Consider the following 23,170-nt stretch of genomic DNA (forward strand, 5'->3'; position numbering starts at 1 on the left):
CGTTTTTTTCGCACGTTAATCTGTATTTCATGTATGTTTTGAAGTTATATGAAATTTAATACGAGTTTGAGTCCTTCCGACACGTCTTAATGTCTTGATAAATTAACATGTATTGTAACTTGATACATGCTATTTATATTTATAATGTGTTATATATATTTATAATGTGTTCTTATGGTCTTTCATATTACTAAAACTTATTTATGAGCAAAACTAGTTTTACAAAGTACGTTATCCTATTTTCACTTTTGTATTAGATACGCAATTTAATTCTCGGCCCCAAAATTTGATTATTGACAATACCTATTAAAATCTGTATTTTTTTCCGTCATATAGTGGTTTGAAAATATTAACTCTAAGCTTTAAAACATACTGTAATAGTTAGCGGTCCTGCTAACATAATCTTAAAAAATAGTAGTGAAGGCTATGTCGTTCGACAAATAGCAATATCTGAGGCGCTGCCTTTCATTCACATTTCAATTGAAAAATGCCACAGAGGCTAAAGAAATGAGTTGTTCGGCTTTGATCGAAGATGCTATTTCTTACAATACATATAAGAAGTGGTCCCAAAGTCTTTAAAAATGGAACTTGGATTTCAAGGACGAACAACGACCAGGACAACCAAAAATAGTTGAAGATGGAAAATTCGAAGATCTTTTGGAGGAAAACCCTTGTCACACTCAGGTAGAGCAGGTAGAGCTTGTAGATTTATTTAAAGTAATCTGACAAGCCATTTTCAAATGCTTACATAAGCTGGGAATATCTAAAAGAAGAGCTGTTATGTTTCGCGTGAACTCACTCCTGAAAACCAAAGAAGACACTGCTTTGTCCTTTCAGGTCTAAAAAGGACTTTTTTGCACAAGATAATGACCTCTGATAAAAGTGGATACTTTATGACAATCCGAAGAGGTGAAAATCTTGGGTTTGTCTGAGCGAGCCATCGAGACCAACACTACAGAACTAAACATTCATGTAAAAAAAAAGTTTGTTGTGTATTTGGTGGGACCAGAAGGGCGCTATTCACTATGAGTTACTCAAATTCGGTTGAACCATCACTGCTGAGCATTATCAGCAGCAACTAATTCGAATGAGTGACGCACTTGAGGAGAAAAGGCCTTTTACCGACAATGGGAGAAAGAAAGTGATTTTGCTGCAGCGCAGCTATACACAACAGAAACAACACTGGACACCATCTTCGCCTTGCGCTAGGAAATTCTCTCTCACGCGACGTATTCTCCAAACGTCGCCTCTTTGGATTACCATTTATTTAGATCTCTGCAACATCACATCACCGATTTATACCTTATATCTGTTGAGGATGTTGAAAAAAGCATCGTTGAGTTTACCGAAACAACTCAAAACAACTATCTTTTTTTCAAAGTGGAATTCGGAAGTTGCCTAGAAGATAACGGAAATATATAGAAAGTGAGAGGAATTATTTGGTAGATTAGGTAACTATTTGTTTTTCTATAAATAAACATCAAAATTTTGTAAAAAGTGCCGGGAATTAAGCTGCACAACTAATAACAAATAGTCATTAATCTACGCCGACAAATAATCGTGCATGTAAAGGATGCGATTAATATTAATTGTAGTTTATGTACTGTCCAAAATTGCATTAATTATTTGATGTTAGGAAATATACTTTTTAGAAGAGATTGTAAATTGAATCTATGCCTTTTACGTATATCTAATGAACCGCGTTGAAAGGTTGACGTTTTAATTCCGGTAACTTTTATTAAAATTTCACAGATAAAAAATATGGTTCAAATGTTTTTGCGTTTTAATAAGAAACAGTGTCATGTTACAATAGTACTAATGATTTATTGACTCTTAGTGTAATAGTTATATGAATCGATTTTATTAAAATGTCTTAATTAAATGACTTTTCATACAGTTCAATATATTTTATATTACACATATAATTATCATACGACTTTTCATTGCCATGAGCATCAATAAATTATTATAGATTATAGATTATTTCATAAAAGGTATATAGAACGTCGGAACAATTAACTTTCTTGATGATAATTGATGTTTATTTTCATTTGTAAGTTGCCATGCATTATTTTATGTCCTCTAAATTACAACTCTAAATTACGACTTTAAATTACTCGTACTTCTTCAAATCTGCTGCATTATTTGACTATTTCTGTATCGCGCAACGTCTCAAATATTTAGGTCTGAAGCGGAAATAATATAAATATATAGAATAGAGGTCCTTATAGATGAGAAGTTTTCATGTTGTTAACTACATTTGTTGTAATTAGTGACAGCATATCTTTAATTGATAATTACCTGCTTGTCCTCAATTTTATTGCTTATCCCGCAATATCTCGACATATTCCGTGTGGATCTTTTAGTTTCCCTCGTGGACAAATCACTTCTTTAAATCTCGGAGTGTCTATAAAATAAGGTGGATAAGTATGAGGTTCTGCTGGATGTATTTCGGTGGTAGACGGAAGCTGTGTTGTTGATTCTCGACGGACTCTTTCTGATTTTCCAAGTGATATTAAGCTGAACATTATCAGCATAATTATTAAGAAAACATGGAGAAACACTTTCATTATGCCGTTTAATAATCTCGATATTCTTCACCACCTTAAAACTAAGAAACTAAAATTAGAAAGTCAAATTCTTTTTAGCAACTTTTTTATTATAATTATAACTTATTCTTGTTGAATTTCGTAAGGTCCTTCAAACATAGCTTTCAGGTTAATCTGTATTTCACTTACAAAAATTTAATACGAGTTTGAATCTTTCCGACACGTCTTACTGTTCCGACAAATTAACACGTATTGCAAGTTCTTTTCAAACGTATGCTATTTATAATGCATACCTGTCTTTCGTATTTCGTAAGCATATCTAGCAAAACCAGTTTTATAAAAAGTCTTATCCTGTTCCCATATATGCAACAAATAATTACTAATCTATGCTATTTAAACTAATTAACTGACAAATAGTTGTGCATATAAAAGATGAGATTAATACTAATTACGGTCAACGTACCGTCCAAAATTGCATTATTCCATGTTAAGAAATACTTATTTTGTTCTCCGAAATATTTTGTCCGATATACACATTTTAGAGGAGGTTAGGAATTAAACCTACCTTGCATTCTACACAAATCTAATGGTCCGCGTTGAACGTTCTAATTTCGATAATTTTTACTAAAATTTCACAAGAAAAAGGTGCTGTTTAAATATTTATGAGCTTTAATAAGAAACATATTGCGTTATAATAGGTAATGGTTTATTAAATCTTAGGGTAACGGTTATAGAAAACTAATTTTAATAAGACATTTTCATCGAATAATTTTTTTCATATAGTTTACTAACAATGTAATGTACTATATTACACACATACTAATTATCACATACTATTTTTCGTTACCATAAACATTAGTAAATTGTTATAGATTATAGCTTTTTCAGAAAATATATAAAATATCAGAACAATTGACTTTTAGTGATAATTAATATTTATTTATATTTTTTAATTGCTATACATGTTAACTGTGTCTCTTGAATTACCTCCTCACACCTGCTGTATTGTTTATTAATTTTTGTGATGTGTCTCGAATAATTAGAGTTCCTGAAGAAATATAAAAGATAAAAATAATTAATAATAAAATGAGTAATAAAATGAATATATAGAATGGAAGTCTTGATAAATGTAAATATTTCATATATAATTGCTTTTTGTTATAATTAAAGGTAGCGAATTTTTAATTGATGGTATCTAATAATTTCGATATTTTTCACGACTTTAAAGTTAAGAATCTGATGTTGGGAAAACATTTTTTTTAGTAATTTTTTTATTATATTGATTTTATTTTATTAAATTGTTTTCGTAAAATTGCACAGGATCCTTAACACACAATTTTTGCAGGATAATCTGTATTTCACTTATAAAAATTTAATACGAATTTAAATTTTTTGAACACATCTTAGCGTCGCAACGAATTGACATGTATTGCATATTTTGTCAACGTGCATGCTATTTGTGGTGTATTTTTGCAGTTACTATAATCATCAGTAAATTATTACAGATTACAGATTATTCCAGGATATATGTAGAACGTCAGAACAATTGACTTCATTAGTGACAATTAATATTTATTCACATTTGTAAGCTGTCGTATGTTATTTTATATCCTTTACATTATCTTTTCACATCTGCTACATTGTTTGATGTGTGATTTTTGTGATGTGGGACCTTTGAAATATTTAGGGCCTCATGAAGAAAAATATGAAAGATAAAAATAGTAAGTGAAATGAATATATAGAATGGAGATCCTGATAAATGAGAAAATTTCATATATACTTCTTTTTGTTGTAATTAAAGGTAGCAAATTTTTAATTAATAATTATCTGCTTGTTTTTAATATTATTCCTTTTTGCGACAAAGTTTGTATGGGTCAGGAAGTTGCTCCGGTGGGCAAACCACTGTAAATGCACTCTACAACCACCACTGCAACTCTACAATATTTGATAGATCTCCCGAATTAATGTGTATTCGCGGGTATGCAATTGGATTTAGGATTGTAGATGGAAGCTTTATTACTGGATGACACTTTTTGACTTTCCAAGTGATATTAGGCTGAACATTATCAGCACAATTATTAAAAAAACATAAAAAAACTCTTTCATTGTGCCGTTTAATAATTTGATATTCTCTACGATTTTAAAGCCAAGAAACTAAAATTAAAAACCCAAATTCTTTTTAGCAACTTTTTTATTATAATGATAACTTATTTTGGTTGAATTTCGTAAGGTCCTTCAAACATAGTTTTCGCACGTTAATCTATATTTCACTTACAAAAAATTACAAAAATAATACGAATTTGAGTCTTCCCAACACGTCTTACCGTCCCAACAAATTAACACGTATTGTAAGATATTTCCATGCGTATGCTGTTTATAATGCGTTCTTATAGTCTTTCGTATTACATAAATCTATCTATGAACAAAACAAGTTTTACAAAATGTTCTGTTGCCGGTTATGTAACAAATAATCACTAATTTACGCTATGCCAAATAATTGCATATATAAAAGCGGCGATTAATAATAATTACTAATCGTGTCCAAAATTGCATTATATGCTCACCCGTAAAAAAACAGATCTTTAAATTTTAGCACAGTTTTCTGCATATCTTTCAATAGCAATAACTCAGCCAAAAATCATCTTATTGATATGAAATAAGGCTCCAATTAAAGCTTGGATATTTCTTGTCGACAAAAACCTAAAAGTGAATTATAATAAATGTTTTACGAAATGGCGGATGTTAAAGATAGACTTCGATTAATAAGAAAAGAAATTGGTTTTTTAATTGTTGCATTGCTCAGTGAAACCGGTCCTTTGGTACAAAAATGTATGAGGTTTAAAGCTCATTTATTTCCTAACAAATTTATATTTTAATTTTTCTGCGATCTTTTTTGATAAAGTTATGCCGCTTTGAAGAAAATGTTACAAAATGAACAACCTCTTCTCATAAAACCTGCGATTGAGAATAAAAATTTTCGTGGAAAACTTTTCCAAAAAGGAAACATTTAACTCGATCAAGATATTCCATGTGGTGGTAGATGATCGGATTTAAATCTCGTGTGAGTGCGTATCTATTCTCACAAATTCTTTTCACCAACTTTTTTTATTATGGTGTCACAACTTATTCTTGTGGAATTTCGTAAGATTCTTTAAACACAATTTTCCCACATTAATCTATATTTCACTTACGAAAATTTAATACGAATTTGAATCTTTCCGACACGTTTCATCATCCCGACAAATTCACACGTAAGTTTTTTTTCACGCGTATGCAGTTTATAATGCGTTCTTATAGTCTTTCGTGTTACATAATCCTAGCTATGAGCAAAACCAGTTTTACAAAGTATCTTATTTTGTTTCCATGTATATAACAAATATATATCTACGCTATGCCAAATAATTAAGCGTATAAAGTATGTGTAAAGCATATAACGCTAATTGTGGTTTATATGTTCTCCAAAACTGCATTATGTATTCAATTTTAGGAAATACTTACGTTGTTCTCCAAAACGTTTTGTCTGATATATAGTTTTTAAAGAGGATTGGGAATTGGACTCATGCCTTCTACGTGCATCTAATGAACTGCGTGGAAAAGCAGGTGTTCTAATTTCGATAATTTTTACTAAAATTTCAAAGAAAATGTATGGTTTAATTGTTTTTAAGTTTTAATAAAAGACACTATTATGTCATAGTAGCCAGTGATTTATTAACTTTTAATGTAACAATTACATGGATCGATTTTATTAAGATTTCTTAATCGATTAGTTATTGATACAGTTCTGTAACATACATCTATTATATTGAATTGTAAACATAATTGTATATACTATTGTTCGTTACCATAACCGTTAATAAATATTTTAGATTATAGATTATTTCAGAAGATATATATAATGTCAGAACAATTGATTTTAATAGTGATTACTGTTTATCTATATTTGTAAGTTGCCATATGTACTATTTTGTTTTTTGAATTATCTCCTCTCATTTGTTGCATTATTAGATATGTTTTAGATATGTTTTAGATATGTTTTAGATATGTTTAGATATGTTTTAGATATGTATATTAGATATGTTTATGTGTGTCGTGGGACGTCTCAAATATTTAGGTCTGAGGAGAAATATATAAATGATAGAAATAATATGAACATTTAGAATAAAAATTCTGATAGATGGCGAGTTTTTATACATAATTTTATTTAATGTAATTAAAGGTAGCAAATTTTAAATTAATATTTACCTGATTGTCACCAATTTATTGTTTATAACATAATATCTCGACAGATTCCGTATTGGTCTCTCATCATTCCTGGTGCGCAAGCTCTTTCAACAATCGGGTCCCCAATATAAGGTCTAGGTCTAGGTCTAGGATCCATTCCAGGTCTAGCATCCAGGATGGGAGGAAATGCTCGACGGGTTCTTTTTGACATTCCAAGTGTCATTAAACTGAACATTATCAGCATAATTATTAAGAAAACGTGAAGGAATGTTTTCATTGTACTGTTTAATAATCTCGATATTCTTCACAACTTTAAAGCCAAGAAATTAAAGTTATGAAGTTAAATTCTTTTTAGTAACTTTTTTTTATTATAGTGTGACAACTTATTCTTGTTCAATTTCGTAAGGTCCTTTTTCACAGATTAACGTGCGAAACACAATTTTCGTACGTTAATCTGTATTTCACTTACGAAAATTTAATACGAATTTGAATCTTCCCGACACGTCTTACCGTCACGACAACTTCACACGTATTATAAGTTTTTTTTACGCGTATGCAGTTTATAATGCATTCTTATAGTCTTTCGTGTTACGTAAGTCTATCTATGAGCAAAACCAGTTTTACAAAGTACCTTATCCTGTTTCCATGTACGTAACAAATACAAATCTACGCTATGCCACATAATTGTGCATATAAAACATGCGATTAATGCTAATTGTGGTTTATATGCTTTCTAACATTGCATTATATATTTGATGTTAGGAAATACTTACATTGTTCTCCGAAATGTTTTATCCGATATACACTTTTTAGAAGAGATTGGAAATTGGATCTATGCTTCCTGAGCGCATCTAATGAATTGCGTTGAACAATTGACATAATTCCTAATTTCGTTAATTCTTACTAAAATTTCACATGTAAAAGATGTGGCTTAAATGTTTCTGGGTTTTAATAAGAAACAATGTGATGTTATATTAGATAGTGGTTTATTAACTTTTAGTGTAACGATTATAGAAAACCAATTTTATTCAAACTTTCTGATCGAATGATTTTTTATAGTTTTTATAGTTTTCTAATATATTTATATTTTTTATAGTTTTCTAACATAATATATTATATTATACTATAGTCATACTATTTTTCATTATTATAAATATCAATAAATTATTATAGATTATAGTTTATTTAAAAAAATATGTAGAGCTTCAGAACAATTGATTTTATTAATAATATTTTACTAATAATATTTTATTAATAATAATAAGATTTATTAATAATATTTTATTAATAATAATAAGATTTTATTAGTAATAAATGTTTATTTACATTTGTAAGTTGCTATACGTTCTTTTATGTCACTTGAATTACCTCTTTACCTGCTGCATTGTTTGATAATTTTTGTGATGCATCTCAAACATTTAGGCCGCCTGAAGAGAAATGTAAAAAATAAAAGTAATTAACAGAATGAATATATAGAATGAAGATTCTAATAAGTGAGAAGATTTCATATATAATTTCTTTTATTATAATTAAAAGTAGCGACTTTTTTCTTTAATGTTATTGCTTATTCCGAAATATCCTGACACATACCGTGTGGGCCTTTTAGTTTCACTGCTGCACAAGTCACAACTTTAAGTTTCGGGCTATCTATAATATGATATCCTAAATAAAGACGATGATCTGCTGGATATATTCTGGCGGCATGAGGGAGTTGTGTTGTTTGTTCTTGACGGGCCCGCTCCTGCCCAACCGAGAGACCCCGTGAAGGGCAGACCCGTTTTGTTTAACGGAGGGGACGCTAATTTGTCCCCCCTTCTTCTTTTCCCCCCTTTTTAATTATCGCTGCCGCAGAAAAAGGATATGGTTTAAATGTTTTTGAGTTTCAATAAGAAACAGAGTATTGTGTCATAATAGGTAATGGTTTATCAATTTTTAGTGTAACGGTTATATGAACCGATTTTATTAAGATTTCTTGATCGAATGATTTTTTATGCAATTCTAACATATTATATTATATGATATTACATACGTAATTCTTATATTATTTTTCACTACCATGTCACAATAATTGGTTAATTTTTGTGATGTGGAACGTTTCAAATATTTAGGCCCTCATAAAAAAAATATAAAATATAAAAATAGTAAATGGATGTAAAGAATGGAAATTCTGATAAATGAGAAGATTTCATATATATTATAATATCTTTTGTTGTAATTAAAAGTAGCGAATTTTTAATTGATAATTACCTGCTTGTGTTTAATATTATTCCTTGTCACGATATATTCCGCGCAGACCTTTTAGTTGGTTTGGTGGGGAAATCACTTCTTAAAATTCCGGGAAGTCTATAATATTAGGTATCGCAGCTGACGGAGGTAGTGTAGGAACTATGTACGTATTATAGCTACGTTCCTAGGCAGAAATTGTGTTGCTGGACGGACCCTTTTTGACTTTCCATGTGATATTAGGCTGAACATTATCAGCTTAATCATTAAGAAAACATGGAAGAACATTTTTATTGTGCCGTTGAATAATCTCGATATTCTTCACAAACTTAAAGCGAAGAAAATAAAATTAAGAAGTCAAGTTCTTTTTAGCAACTTTTTTATTATAGTGATAACTTATTTTTGTTGAATTTTGTAAGGTCCTTTAAACATATTTTTCGCACGTTGATCTGTATTTTACTTACGGAAATTTAATACGAGTTTGAATCTTTCCGACATGTCTTACCGTCCCGATAAATTAACACGCATTGTAAGTTCTTTTCAAGCGCATGCTATTTATGATGCGTTTTTCCGTATTACGTAAACCTATCTAGCAAAACCAGTTTTATAAAAAATCTTATCTTGTTCCTACATATGCAACAAATAATCTCTAATCTACGCTATTTAAACTATGACAAACAGTTGTACATATATGGTAAAAAATATAATTAATACTGATTACGGTTCAGGTGCCGTCCAGAATTGCATTATTTATTCGATGTTAGGAAACATTTACATTGTTCCCTGAAATGTTTTATCCGATGTACACATTTTAAAAAAGATTAGGAATTAAGTCTATCTTGTCTTTTACATGAATCTAATAAACTGCGTTGAACCATTGACGATCCAATTTCGGTAATTTTTATTACATTTTCACAAGGAAAGGGTGCGGTTCAAATATTTTGGAATTTTGATATAAAGTAATATTATATTATAGTAGGTAGTAGTTTATTAACTCTTAGTATAACGATTGTAGAAAACAGATTTCATTAAAACTTTTTGATCGAATGTTTTTGCATAATTTATTTCAGAAAATATGTGGGGCATCAGAACAATTGACTTTATTAGTGATAATTAATGTTTATTTACATTTGTAAATTGCTATATATGTTATTTTATGTCTCTTGAATTATCTCCTCATATCTGCTGTATGGTTTGATAATTTTTATGATGTGTCTTAAATATTTAGGGCCATTGTTGTATATTGCGATTTTGGGATTAACGAGTGGTTGAGGTTCTAGAAGAAAAATTGTGCGTATGCGTTTTTATTTTGATACCGCTACAACAACTGAAAGGTTACGTTACACTTCTCGAACGTACTGTCCTCTAGTGATTTGAGGAGGAAAGTTACGGTGTGTCCTCAATATGGATAAAGGAGTGTTCTTGAGATTGTCTCTATAAAACTGAGCAGTTATATATAACAGTCCCTGAAGAGAAATACAAAAGATAAAAATAATTAATGAAATGAATATATAGAATGGAGCTCCTGATAATGAAATGAGAAGATTTTATATATAATTTATCTTTGTTGTAATTAAAGGTAGCAATTTTTTAATTGATGCGATAATTTCCGATAATTTCGATATTCTTCAGGACCTTAAAGCCAAAAATCCAACTGATGTTGGAAAAAAACTATACTTTTTAATAATAATTTTATTATATTGATAAATTTTTAGTGTACATAATTGTACTATTGTTCGTTACCATAACCGTTAGTAAATATTATAGATTATAGATTATTTCAGAAGATATATAGGATGTCAGGACAATTGATTTCAATAGTGATAATTACTGTTTTTCTATATTCATAAGTAAGCTATATATTATTTCGTGTCTTTTGAATTATCTCTTCTCATTTGCTGCATTATTAATCATGCTTTGTGTCGTGGAACGTCTCAAATATTTATGCCTGAGGTGAAATATGTAAAAGATGAAAATAATAAGTATGAAAATATAAAATGAAGATCCTGATAGGTGAGAAATTTTTATGTAGAATTCTATTTGTTATAATTAAAATTAACGAATTTTTAATTGATAATCACCTGCGTATCTTCAACATTATTGTTTGTTGCGACATATTCCGCGTGGATCTTTTAGTCTTCCTGGTGGGCAAGTCACTTCTTCAAATTGTGGAGTGTCTATAATATTAGACTTAGCCGTTGCACGTGTTACAGGTATAGGCGGTGGTGTAAAATAAGTTGGTACTAGCGGTAGTGGAGTATAAGTTGGTCTACGTGTTGTAGCTGTTAGATATATTTTGGTAGTAAACGGAAGATATGTTGTTGGTTCTCGACGGGCTCTTATTGACATCCCAAGTGATATTAGGCTGAATGTTATCAGCATAATTATCAAGAAGACATGAAGGAATATTTTCATTGTGCTGTTTAATAATCTCTATATTCCTCACGATCCTAATGGCAAGAGACTGAAATAAGAGAATCAAATTCTCTCTCTTCTTAGCAATATCCTTATTATATTGATAATCTTCTTGTTGAATTTTTTAAATTGCACTAAACACTGTTTCGGTTAAACTGTTTTTCATTTATAAGAATTTAGTATAGGTTTGTGATTCTTTTCACTACTTGTCTTGCCGTTTCGACGAGTTAACACATATTGCAAGTTCTATTCGCGCGCATGCTATTTATAATGCGTACTTCCGTATTATGTAAGCCTCATTATTAATGACAAAGTAGTTTTTCCTGTTATCTCACATGTATTAAATTATTATGTCTAAAGTATGATAAACAGTTATACATATAAAAGAGGCGATTAATATCTATCTTGATTTATGTTCCGTGAATAATTGCATTACTTAATCAATTTTATGAAATATTTACATTTTTTAATGTTTTTTTGTGATATAGACCGTTTAGAAGAAATTGAAAAATAAACTTATGTTTTGTGCGCGCATTAAAGGAACCGTACTAGCTGGTTTTTTTATTCGACCACTCCTACTAAAATTTTGTAGAGGAAAGCTGTGTACATATTCATAATGTTTTATAAGAAATAATGTTATATTGTTAGTAGTAAGTTTTTTATTAACTCTGAACTTAACTATAATATTATATGAACTAATTGTATTAACATTTTTTAGTCAAGCGAATTATTTTTCACTCTTTTTTATACGTTATATTATACGTTATATTATATTATACATATAATTACCGTTCTATATGCTACCATGAACATTGTTAAATTAAATTATAGATTATTTCGGAGTAATTTAAATATCAGTTGGTGATATCAAATCTTTAATTGATAATTACCTGTTTATTTTCAATTTTATTGCTTATCGCGCAATATCTTAATATATTCTCTGTGAATTTTTGGTTCCCCTAGTCGGCAAACCACTTCTTTAAGTCTCAACGTGCCTATAATATGAAGTGGATAAGTACGTGGTTATATATTTCGGTGGTAGACGGAAACTGTATTGTTGGTTCTCGACGGACTCTTTCTGATTTTCAAAGTGATATTAAGCTGAACATTATCAGCATAATTATTAAGAAAACATGGAGAAACACTTTCATTATGCCGTTTAATAATCTCGATATTCTTTACCATCTTAAAGCTAAAAAACTAAAATTAGGAAGTCAAATTCTTTTTAGCAACTTTTTATTATAATTATAACTTATTCTTGTTGAATTTCGTAAGGTCCTTCAAACATAGCTTTCACGTTAATTTGTATTTCACTTACAAAAATTTAATACGAGTTTGGATCTTTCCGACACGTCTTAACGTCCTAATAAATTAACACGTATTGTAAATTCTTTTCAAGCGCATGCTATTTATGATGCGTTTTTCCGTATTACGTAAATTTCCGTATTACGAATTACCTATCTAGCAAAAGCAGTTTTATAAAAAATCTTATCTTGTTCCTACATATGCAACAAATAATCTCTAATCTACGCTATTTAAACGATGATACACAGTTGTGCATATAAAAGGTGCAATTAATACTAATTACGGTTCAGGCGTCGTCCAGAATTGCATTATTTATTCGATGTTAGGAAACATTTACATTGTTCCCCGAAATGTTTTATCCGATGTACACATTTTAGAAGAGATTAGGAATTAAATCTACCTTGTCTTCTATACGAATCTAATGAACCGCGTTGAACGACTGACGTTCTAATTTCGGTAATTTTTATTAAATTTTCACAAGGAAAGAGTACGGTTCAAATATTTTGGAATTTTTATATAAAATAGTATTATGTTATAGTAGGTGGTAGTATATTAACTCTTACAAGTAACACTACCCAACTGTCACTCACCGATTCTAATGAAATTTGGCATGCACGTAGGACATTGAAAAATATTGAACATGTGTTTTTTTATATTGGCTGACAACGCATTTTAAGGGTGGAAACCACCTCTTGATCCCTGAACACGAAAGCACTATTTCAACTCTTTGTACATATTACATATGATTTCCGTCAAACTTGTTTTCCATTGAACTAGTCAGTAAGGAGTTTTTAGGGTCGCTGATTACGAATCTGGAGATAAAATTACAAAATTCAAGATGGCGGAGTCAACATGGCAGGCCGAAATTGTAAAAAGATGGCTGATTCAAACCAATTTTGGTATCTGGAGGTTTTGCGGCCTCTAATTACGAATCTGAAGTTGGAAGTCAAAATATAATTCGTTTATCTCATTTTATTATTATTATTATTATTATTGTAATGTGTTTTTGAACTTGTAAGTTGAACTTGTAAGATTTTTAAGAAGGTTTATTGTAAATTTTATTTTATTATTAGGATATTAATTATATCAATTTTCTGGACGTTAAGATTAACGTTTTGAACATTAATAGATTTTTGCTGTTCAAGCTTTTGTTTTAGAATTTAAATAAATAATATGAATGAAAATGAATAAATATATAAATAAATAGAATATAAATGAAATATAAGAAATAGAAGATCAAGATATCTATATCTATATCTTATCAAGATATGTTAGAATACCATTACATATTCCGCTCGGATACTGACGGATAATAATCTTTTGGAAAACCAACTTCCTAATCTGAAAAAAACTGACGCGACAGATCAATTTTGAATACCGATTCATTGTTAAATTCAGTAAATGTAATTGCCTGAGGCAATATCCTCCTTCACTAGTACAATTTCGATCTGTCATATCGCGTCATATCCAGCCATCTGTCATATTTCGCCATCTTGAATTTTGTAATTTTATCTCCAGATTCGCAATTAGAGGCCCCAAAAACCTCCAGATACCAGAGTTGGTTCGAATCAGCCATCTTTTTATAATTTCGGTCCGCCATATTGGGTCTGCTATCTTGAATTTTGTAATTTTATCTCCAGATTCGTAATCAGTGACCCTAAAAACTCCTTACTGACTAGTTCAATGAAAGACAAGTTTGACGGAAATCATATGTAATATGTACAAAGAGTTGAAATAGTGCTTTCGTATTCAGGGATCAAGAGGTGATTTCCACCCTTAAAATGCGTTGTCAATATAAAAAAACACGTGTTTAATATTTTTCAATGTTCTACGTGTATGCCAAATTTCATTGGAATGGGTGAGTGACAGTTGTGTACTGTTACTTGTTAGTGTAGAAAACAAATTTCATTAAAACTTTTTGATCGAATGTTTTTGCATAATTTATTTCAGAAAATATGTAGGGCATCAGAACAATTGACTTTATTAGTGATAATTAATGTTTATTTACATTTATAAATTGCTATATATGTTATTTTGTGTCTCTTGAATTATCTCCTCATATCTGCTGTATGGTTTGATAATTTTTATGATGTGTCTTAAATATTTAGGGCTATTGTTGTATATTGCGATTTTGGGATTAACGAGTGGTTGAGGTTCTAGAAGAAAGATTGTGCGTATGCATTTTTATTTTGATACCGCTACAATAACTGAAAGGTTACGTTACACTTTTCGAACGTACTATCCTCTAGTGATTTGAGGAGGAAAGTTACGGTGTGTCCTCAATATGGATAAAGGAGTGTTCTCGAGATTGTCTCTATGAAACTGAGCAGTTATATATAACAGTCCCTGAAGAGAAATATAAAAGATAAAAATAATTAATGAAATGAATATATAGAATGGAGCTTCTGATAATGAAATGAAATATTTTATATATAATTCCTTTTTGTTGTAATTAAAGGTAGCAATTTTTTAATTGATGCGGTAATTTCCGATAATTTCGATATTCTTCAGGACCTTAAAGCCAAAAAACTGATGTTGGGAAAAAACTATACTTTTTAATAACTTTTTATTATATTAATAAATTCTTCTCGTAGATATTCGCAAATTCCTTTACATACTGTACATACTTACAATTCTTGAGGGATGATTTGTATTTCATTTATAAAAATGTAATACAAATTTGAATTTTTTGGACACATTTTAGCGCCTCACGAATTGACATGCATCATACATTTTGTCAATGTACATGCTATTTATAATGTATTTTTGTAGCTTTTCGTATTACATCATCCTATTTATCAGCAAAAAAGGTTTTATAATATATGTTATCCGGATTCCACACATGTAACAAGTTATTATGTGTAATGTATGAGAAGTATTGGGTGAGTGCAAAAGTTCGTCATCAATGTCAGAAGGTCGACCAGAGCGTGGCTCGTCTTCAAGGTTAAATTCTCCGCGCCGAAATTTAGCAAACCATTTTTCCACAGTTCGTTTAGCTGGTGCTTCATCCTGATAAACATCCTGAACGTTTTTTACGGCTGCGGCAACGTTTATTCCCTTCCGAAACTCGTAAAGCATAACATGCCGTAAATGCACCTTATCGATACTCATTTTTAAAGTGATATTTCTCGAAGCAGTTTGTATGAAAACAAATGATTTTTTTTTAATAACAGCTGAAGACGTCACCTTTCCAACGTTATATAATATGTAGATGGAAGTATTAATGACAACACTTTACGACGCTTATAACTCCATCTATTGAAACTCCGCACGAACTTTTGCACTCACCCAATAGTTTAACATATAAAATGGTAGAACGACACTAATTTTAATCTATGTGCCGTGAAGAATTTCATTATTTATTTGATGTTAGAAAATACTTACATAGTCCCTCGAGATGCTTTGTTTAATATATACTTTTTAGAGAAGTTAGAAAATCGAATTTATGCCTGTACGTATATCTATTAAACCGTGTTGAACAGCTGACGTTCCTTATTTTAGAAATTCTTACTAAAAGTCTCACAGAAAAAGAATATGGTTTAATTGTTTTTAAGTTTTAATAAGAAAGAGAGTATTATGTCATAATAGGTAATAGTTTATTGACTTTTAGTATAACGATTATATGAATCGATTTTATTAAAACTAGTTGGTCGAGTGATTTGTGATGCAGTTCTAACATGTTATATTATATTACATATAACATGTTATAGTGCTTGTACTAGTTTTCATTACGCCATAAGCGTCAGTAAATTATTGTAGATTACAGATATTGAATAAAATACAAAAAACCTATTAAAAATGGAAAAAATAGATATAAAAACCTATTAAAAAAATAGAAAAGAATAGATAAAATAATAGATAAACAATCGATTCAGCAGAAATCTTTAAACCTATAGAAAAATTCTATTTAAAAAAGATATGAAATCAGTATAAATTGTTGAGTATTTGAGATTATTATATTAAAATCTTATTTTGAAAAATAACTGCTAAAATCATAATTTTGAAGTGTCTATTCTATTGTTGTGAATTTACTCAACGTGCCCGGGTCGCATTAACGGATGACTAATTATTCAGGTTTTAATTGATTACTTTTTATAGTATACTTATCTTCTGTTCCGATATACAGTTCTCCGTGCTTCCGTGCGGAAGCATTTTAATGTTTCGAAAATGTTTTACTTAAAATGTGTTATTAATTTATGTATATTATTATTATTATTATTATTATTATTATTATATTATTATTATTATTATTATATTAGTATTTTATTATTATTATTATTATTATTATTATTATTCTTATTTTATTATTTTCTTATGTATATTTTTATGTATTATTCTGTATTTTTTTTATGTATTATTATTTTATGCCATGTTATATTTTATATATTAGCTTTTATTTTTTATAATAATTTTTGTAGCTATATAAATGTTAATAATTACTATTATTATGAGATGTCACTCACTTAAATATAATGTGACCCGGGCACGTTGAGTATATTCACAACAATAGAATAAACATTTCAAAATGATGATTTTAGCAGTTATTTTTCAAAATAAGATTTTAATATAATGATCTCAAATACTCAAGAATTTATATTGATTTCATATCTTTTTTAAATAGAATTTTTCTATAGGTTTAAAGATTTTTGCTGAATCGATATTTTATCTATTATTTTATCTATTTCTTTTCTATTTTTTTAATAGATTTTTTTGTATATATTTTTTTCTATTTTTAATAGGTTTTTTTTTGTACTTTTTTCATTATTTCTGTTAATTTTTCTTTTTATAATACTCAACGTATGTTTTTACTTTTTTGAAGTAACTTTTTGGTGCTTTTACATGTTTTAGTTTTCACATATAAGAAAAGTTTAATGTTAAAAATATTTTAGTCTTTAGTTATGATGGTATAGAATTTGCCTCTCTTTTAGACTGTATATTAATAAAAATTATGATAATTATATTTTTTTCTATTATAAATGAGATCCACCTATTTCAGCCGCTGCATTGGAGCATGCCTCCAACCGCCGCACAGTGGGACAAATAGGTCTTTTTATGGACAAAAATCGCTAGACGGCGTAATTCTTAACCGATTTCCATGCTTTTTTTTTTATTTACTCACGATGAATTGCTCTACAATCGTATCGAGCCCGTTTTTTAAATTAGGCCCTCAATTCAAAATGGCAGACGCGCAAATTTGTCAAATGTATAAAACCTGTAAAATATCGAATATTTTTGGATCGGATAAAGTTTATACGGGCTTTTAAGGCCTCCGAAATACATATGTAAGATCGAAATTCTCAGTTTTTGCCAGTGGAGAGGATCTGCAGTGGCCCGATATATTTTATACCTGCCTGATATCCCCACATTATCAATGTATTTTACTAATGAATTTGCGTATATATATCACACACATATATATATATATGTAACATATATTGCTGGATTATTTATGAATTCCATAGTTAAAATCCAACATAAAATCCTGATATAGGTGATATAGGTGACAGCATATCAAGTCAGTACTCAGATGAAAATAACGGATTAAAGTCAATCGTGTGAACTGGCTATATTAATGATGGTAATACTTATCTCCTTTTATTCTGACGATTTCGTCATGTGCTAAAATGTTTAGGTATATTTTTGTCTTTTTTGTAATTAAATAATATTTTGCAATATTATTTTTTATAATTTTGTATTATTTTTCATCGGCTACTTCTAGGGAGAAGTGCAAGAAGCAAGCAATAAGATTTTTAGAAAATCTCGTCTCCAACATAGCAGAATGCAGTCGCGACGAACTACTAATGAAGATATTATGCAGTATCTTCTAATATCATCAGATCTGGTAATTAGTAGTCTAAGGATAACACCCAAAAAAAGAGAAAAATTTATCTGCAGAAGCTAAAGAGTTATTACTTAATTGAAATAAAACAGCTTAATACGTAAAATGACAATTTTGTACATTTTGACAAAATGTTACAATAAATATAAGATATGTTATAAATATGTTACAATATAAGTTTGTTAAGATACATTATATATATATATATATATATATATATATATATATAGGGTATTTGATAGCTGATCATGCAGACGAAAGTTGGAGATAGATTGGGAGTAGCCGAGAAGAAAAGTCATGTACCATAATGTCAAATTGGCAATAGTTACCGAGTTATTAATTAAAACATGTGAGCCAACGAGCGCGTAGAGAGCGGAGGGCGGCCGCAGTAAGCACGTAGACATTTGATACAGGCGGAGTCAGCGAGTGACGATAGGCAAGCGCACGCGGCGAGGGGCAATGTAAAGACAACGTAAGGACAAGAAGCGATCGCGCGCGACGAGGAGCGAGCGAGCTTTTTCTTCATAGCTTTTTCCTTATAGCTCGCTCGCTCCTCGTCGTTCGCGCTCACTCGCTCTTCGTCGCGCTCGCCCGCCTCTTGTCGCTTGCGCTCGCTCGCTCCTCGTCGTTCGCGCTCGTTCGCTCCTCGTCGCGCGCGTTCGCCTCTTGTCGCTTACGTTGCCCCTTGTCGCGCGCGTTCGCCTACCGTCACTCGCTGTATCCACCTGTATCAAATGTCTACGTGCTTACTGCGGTCGCCCTCCGCTCTCTACGCGCTCGTTGGCTCACATGTTTTAATTCATAACTCGATAACTATTGGCAATTTGACATTATGGTACATGACTTTTCTTCTCGGCTACACCCAATCTATCTCCAACTTTCGTCTGCATGATCAGCTATCAAACACCCTGTATATACAGGGTGTCCGGAATGTGATCATTAATATTTTGTGTACTAGTAGAACTCGTTAAAACAATTAAAAAAGTCCTGTGCCACTTTACAATTTTTTCAATATTTATTCCGTAATTAATTAAAATGTGTAAACGAATGAGCGCACGAGAATGCGACAGGACGGGCTCTGTGTATAAGAAAATGGCTTACCTCGCGCGGCGAGAGACAACCATAAGCGACAAGAGGCGTGCGTGCGCGACGAGGAGCGAGCGTATATATATATGCAATATATATACGCAAACTCATTAGTAGAATACATTGATAATGTGGGGATATCAGGCAGGTATAAAATATATCGGGCCACTGCAGATCCTCTCTACTGGCAAAAACTGAGAATTTCGATCTTACATATATACGAGGGTTGTCCCAAAAGTAATGCACAGCACGCTCTAACGGGCGTTGTAGGCAACGAAGACAGCTGATCGAAGCATCAGTATGTAGGTTGAAGTCTCCAGAACACGTTGGTATCATATGGTAGTAGGATTCGTTTAAAAGGAAATGCCAAAAATTCGGAAAGATAACGAGAACTGTCCGTCGGGTCGGATTTCAGCAACAGAGCAACGTGCGTATATTCGCGACAGTCGAAACAGTGCGCGGTAAAAAAGTGCCCGAAATTCATGCCGCGTTAAAAGAAGCGTGTGGAAGGTTTACTGTGAATCGTAGCACAGTACAGAGGTGGCACACGAAGTTTCGTGAAGGTCGAACAAGCATCGAAGATGATCCGCGTGCGGGGCGGCCGTCTACTGTAACAGCTGACAACACAAACGCTTCAATCATTGCAACGTTGCTCGACGAAGACCGGAGAATCACAGTAAGAGAAATTGAGGCGGAGACCGGATTCTCGAAAACAAGCGCGCATCACATTTTAACACAGGTGCTAGGCAAACGAAAGGTGGCGGCGCGGTGGGTACCGCACTTCTTGTCAGCCGAACAAAAAGCAACACGTTCGGAAATTGCGCACGAATTGCTTGTTTGTTATGAAAATGAAGGTGAAACCTTCCTCGATCGCATCATCGCAATTGATGAAACCTGGATACGTGACTTCGAGCCCGAACTGAAGTCTCAGAGCAACGTTTGGAAGAGTCCAGGTTCGCCGAGAGCACAAAAAGTTCGTCGCCAACAGTCGAAAATGAAAGAAATGATGATTTTTGCCTACGATAAACAGGGTGTAATCGCCACAGATCGAGTTCCGAGGGGTACTAGTGTCACTGGAGCGTACTACAAAAATTTTCTTCAGAATGTCTTGCGCCCAAAAATCCGTAAACTGCGTCCAGGAATGTTGCAAAGTGGTGTGTTGATTTTGCACGATAATACGCGCCCGCACATCGGTGCGGCACCGAACTTCTCGAAAAATACGGCTGGGAACGGCTCCGCCACCCAGCTTATAGTCCTGATCTGAGCTCACCTGACTTCGATCTCTTTCTCAAGATGAAGGAACCCCTTCGGGGGGTGCGTTTTCCGACGCTGGAAGTGCTCCGAAGAGAAGTGACCTGACAGATTCGGATGCTCAATAAGAACGGGACGCTGAACGGAATTCAAGCACTTCCGCGCCGCTGGCAAGCGTGCATTGATAAAGGAGGAGATTATATTGAAGGCCTGTAATCACTTGTATCTTCTTCAATAAATACTTTTTGAGTTAGAGCCAACTGTGCATTACTTTTGAAACAACCCTTGTATCTCGGAGGCCTTAAAAAACCGTATAAACTTTGTCCGATCCAAAAATATTGGATATTTTACAGGTTTTATACATTTGACAAATTTGCGCGTCCGCCATTTTGAATTGAGGGTCTAATTTAAAAAACGGGCTCGATACGATTGTAGAGTAATTCATCGCGAGTAAATTAAAAAAAAAGCATGGAAATCGGTTAAGAATTACGCTGTCTAGCGATTTTTGTCCACAAGAAAACCCATTTGTCCCACTGTGCGCCGTCGCGTCGTATCTTCAATCAAAAATTGCCGGTCTTCAGTGTCGTATATAATGTCGTTCATTAACGTCGACGTTTTGATGCCGATGGAAGAAACGTACACAGCCACCAATCGAATCATTATGACAATGGTTGATTCATGGAAAGCACTTCAAGTTACTCCTCCTCGTTAGTACTAATGTTAAAAATAAACTTTCTAAATTTTATGGTATAAGTTTAATTTTGTAATCGGAATATCGTAGATTTATCTAAATAAAAGTATCAGTTATATAGCATTAATATCATAACGTTAATGTTACTGATACTTTTGATGTTTACTGAAATATGCCTATGATATTTTAATTACAAAATTAGATATATGCCGTAAAATTTAGAAAGTCTATTTTTTTAACATTAGTACTAACGATAAGGAATAATTTGAAGTGGTTTATCATTATCATGATCCAACCATTGTCATAATAATTCGACTGGCGACTGCGTTCTGTACGCTTCTTTCGTCGGCATCGAGATATCGCATGAAAATAATCCAATGTTTATATAAAAAATCCAATGTTTATCTATGAACTTATTTTATTTAAACATAAAACACTGGAAAGTAATTTACAAGCACAGAAATAATCTGTAAAGTAATTATATATTATTTTGTTTATTTAACAAACTTACCTGAATCCATTTACTTTATCACACAATCACATAGCACTAATGATCGCCTTTCTGTTCCAACAGGTACAATTATTTCTTGATATATTGCATTATAAAGTTTATATTATGCATGATAATTAATTAATTTTTCACCAGTATTTATTGTACTGAATTTATAAAGATAAATATAACACATTACACAAAAATAATTTTAATATCTGTATTAGTTTTGCATTGGTTGATTTCTTTATGCGTTGTACATTATGCCTTATGCCGTTATATATTAGGTGTACAAATGAATAATCCAAATTATTTTAAGCAGTTATGAAATCAATTTTAAATTGAATAGATTTTCCCGTTCTTTTGTGATTATGCAATGTTGACATATAGCTATTAAAAACATATAGTTTGGCGAAAGGCCCAACATAACCTTCAAAAGTATTCAGTTCAGTATAGTCGAAAATGGCAACAGATAAGGTGCATATCCGACACTGCATTCTTTACGAATTCCAACAAGGAAAAAATGCTGCAAGAGGTTGCGAATCGATTTGTTCCTTTCTCGGCAAAGGTGTTGTATCGTACGATGTATACGCATTTTGGTTTAAGCGGTTTAAAAGCGGTAATTTCAGTCTAATCGACAAACAACGCCCTGGAAGCCCTACGAAGTGCGATAATGATGATTTGGAACAACTGCTCGCTGAGAATTCGGCACAAACACAAAAAGAGCTTGCAGAACAGTTGGGAGTAACGCAGCAAACGATTTCCAAACGCCCACATGAGATAGGAAAGATCCAGAAAGAAGGAAAATTGGTGCCTAACTGCATGAACTCACTGAAACCAACAAAAATCAACGAGTGGCAGCGTGTCTTTCTCTTCTCAATAAGCAGCGTCGAAAGTCTTTCTTGTGGAAAATCGTTACGGGCGATGAGAAATGGATACTCTATAACAATTCGAAACGCAGAAAGTCATAGGTAAATCCCGGCGAATCATCAAAATCGGTCGCAAAACCCAATCGCTTCGGAAAGAAAGTTCTTCTCTGCATTTGGTGGGATATCAAGGGCGTGCTTTATTATGAGTTGTTGGAACCGGGTGAAACATTT

At 31.6% G+C, this 23,170-nt stretch overlaps 1 protein-coding gene and 2 long non-coding RNA genes across 4 annotated transcripts in view; 1 reads left to right on the plus strand and 2 right to left on the minus strand.

The window, feature by feature from the left end:
• The window catches only part of LOC105190537 (probable G-protein coupled receptor 158), a 250,213-nt gene that overhangs the window by 72,545 nt on the left and 154,498 nt on the right, over positions 1 to 23,170 (plus strand). The window lies entirely within an intron of this gene.
• LOC105190534 (uncharacterized) lies at positions 3,822 to 7,769 on the minus strand. Its single transcript, XR_002163085.2, has 3 exons — positions 6,792 to 7,769; positions 6,048 to 6,662; positions 3,822 to 5,249 (listed from the first exon to the last, which is right to left on the minus strand). It is a non-coding gene; the product is annotated as an uncharacterized LOC105190534 (long non-coding RNA).
• LOC112590481 (uncharacterized) lies at positions 10,072 to 11,748 on the minus strand. Its single transcript, XR_003114246.1, has 2 exons — positions 11,075 to 11,748; positions 10,072 to 10,459 (listed from the first exon to the last, which is right to left on the minus strand). It is a non-coding gene; the product is annotated as an uncharacterized LOC112590481 (long non-coding RNA).

This window comes from Harpegnathos saltator, unplaced genomic scaffold (genome assembly GCF_003227715.2).
Source record: "Harpegnathos saltator strain DR-91 unplaced genomic scaffold, Hsal_v8.6 scaffold832, whole genome shotgun sequence".
Taxonomy (NCBI): domain Eukaryota; kingdom Metazoa; phylum Arthropoda; class Insecta; order Hymenoptera; family Formicidae; genus Harpegnathos; species Harpegnathos saltator.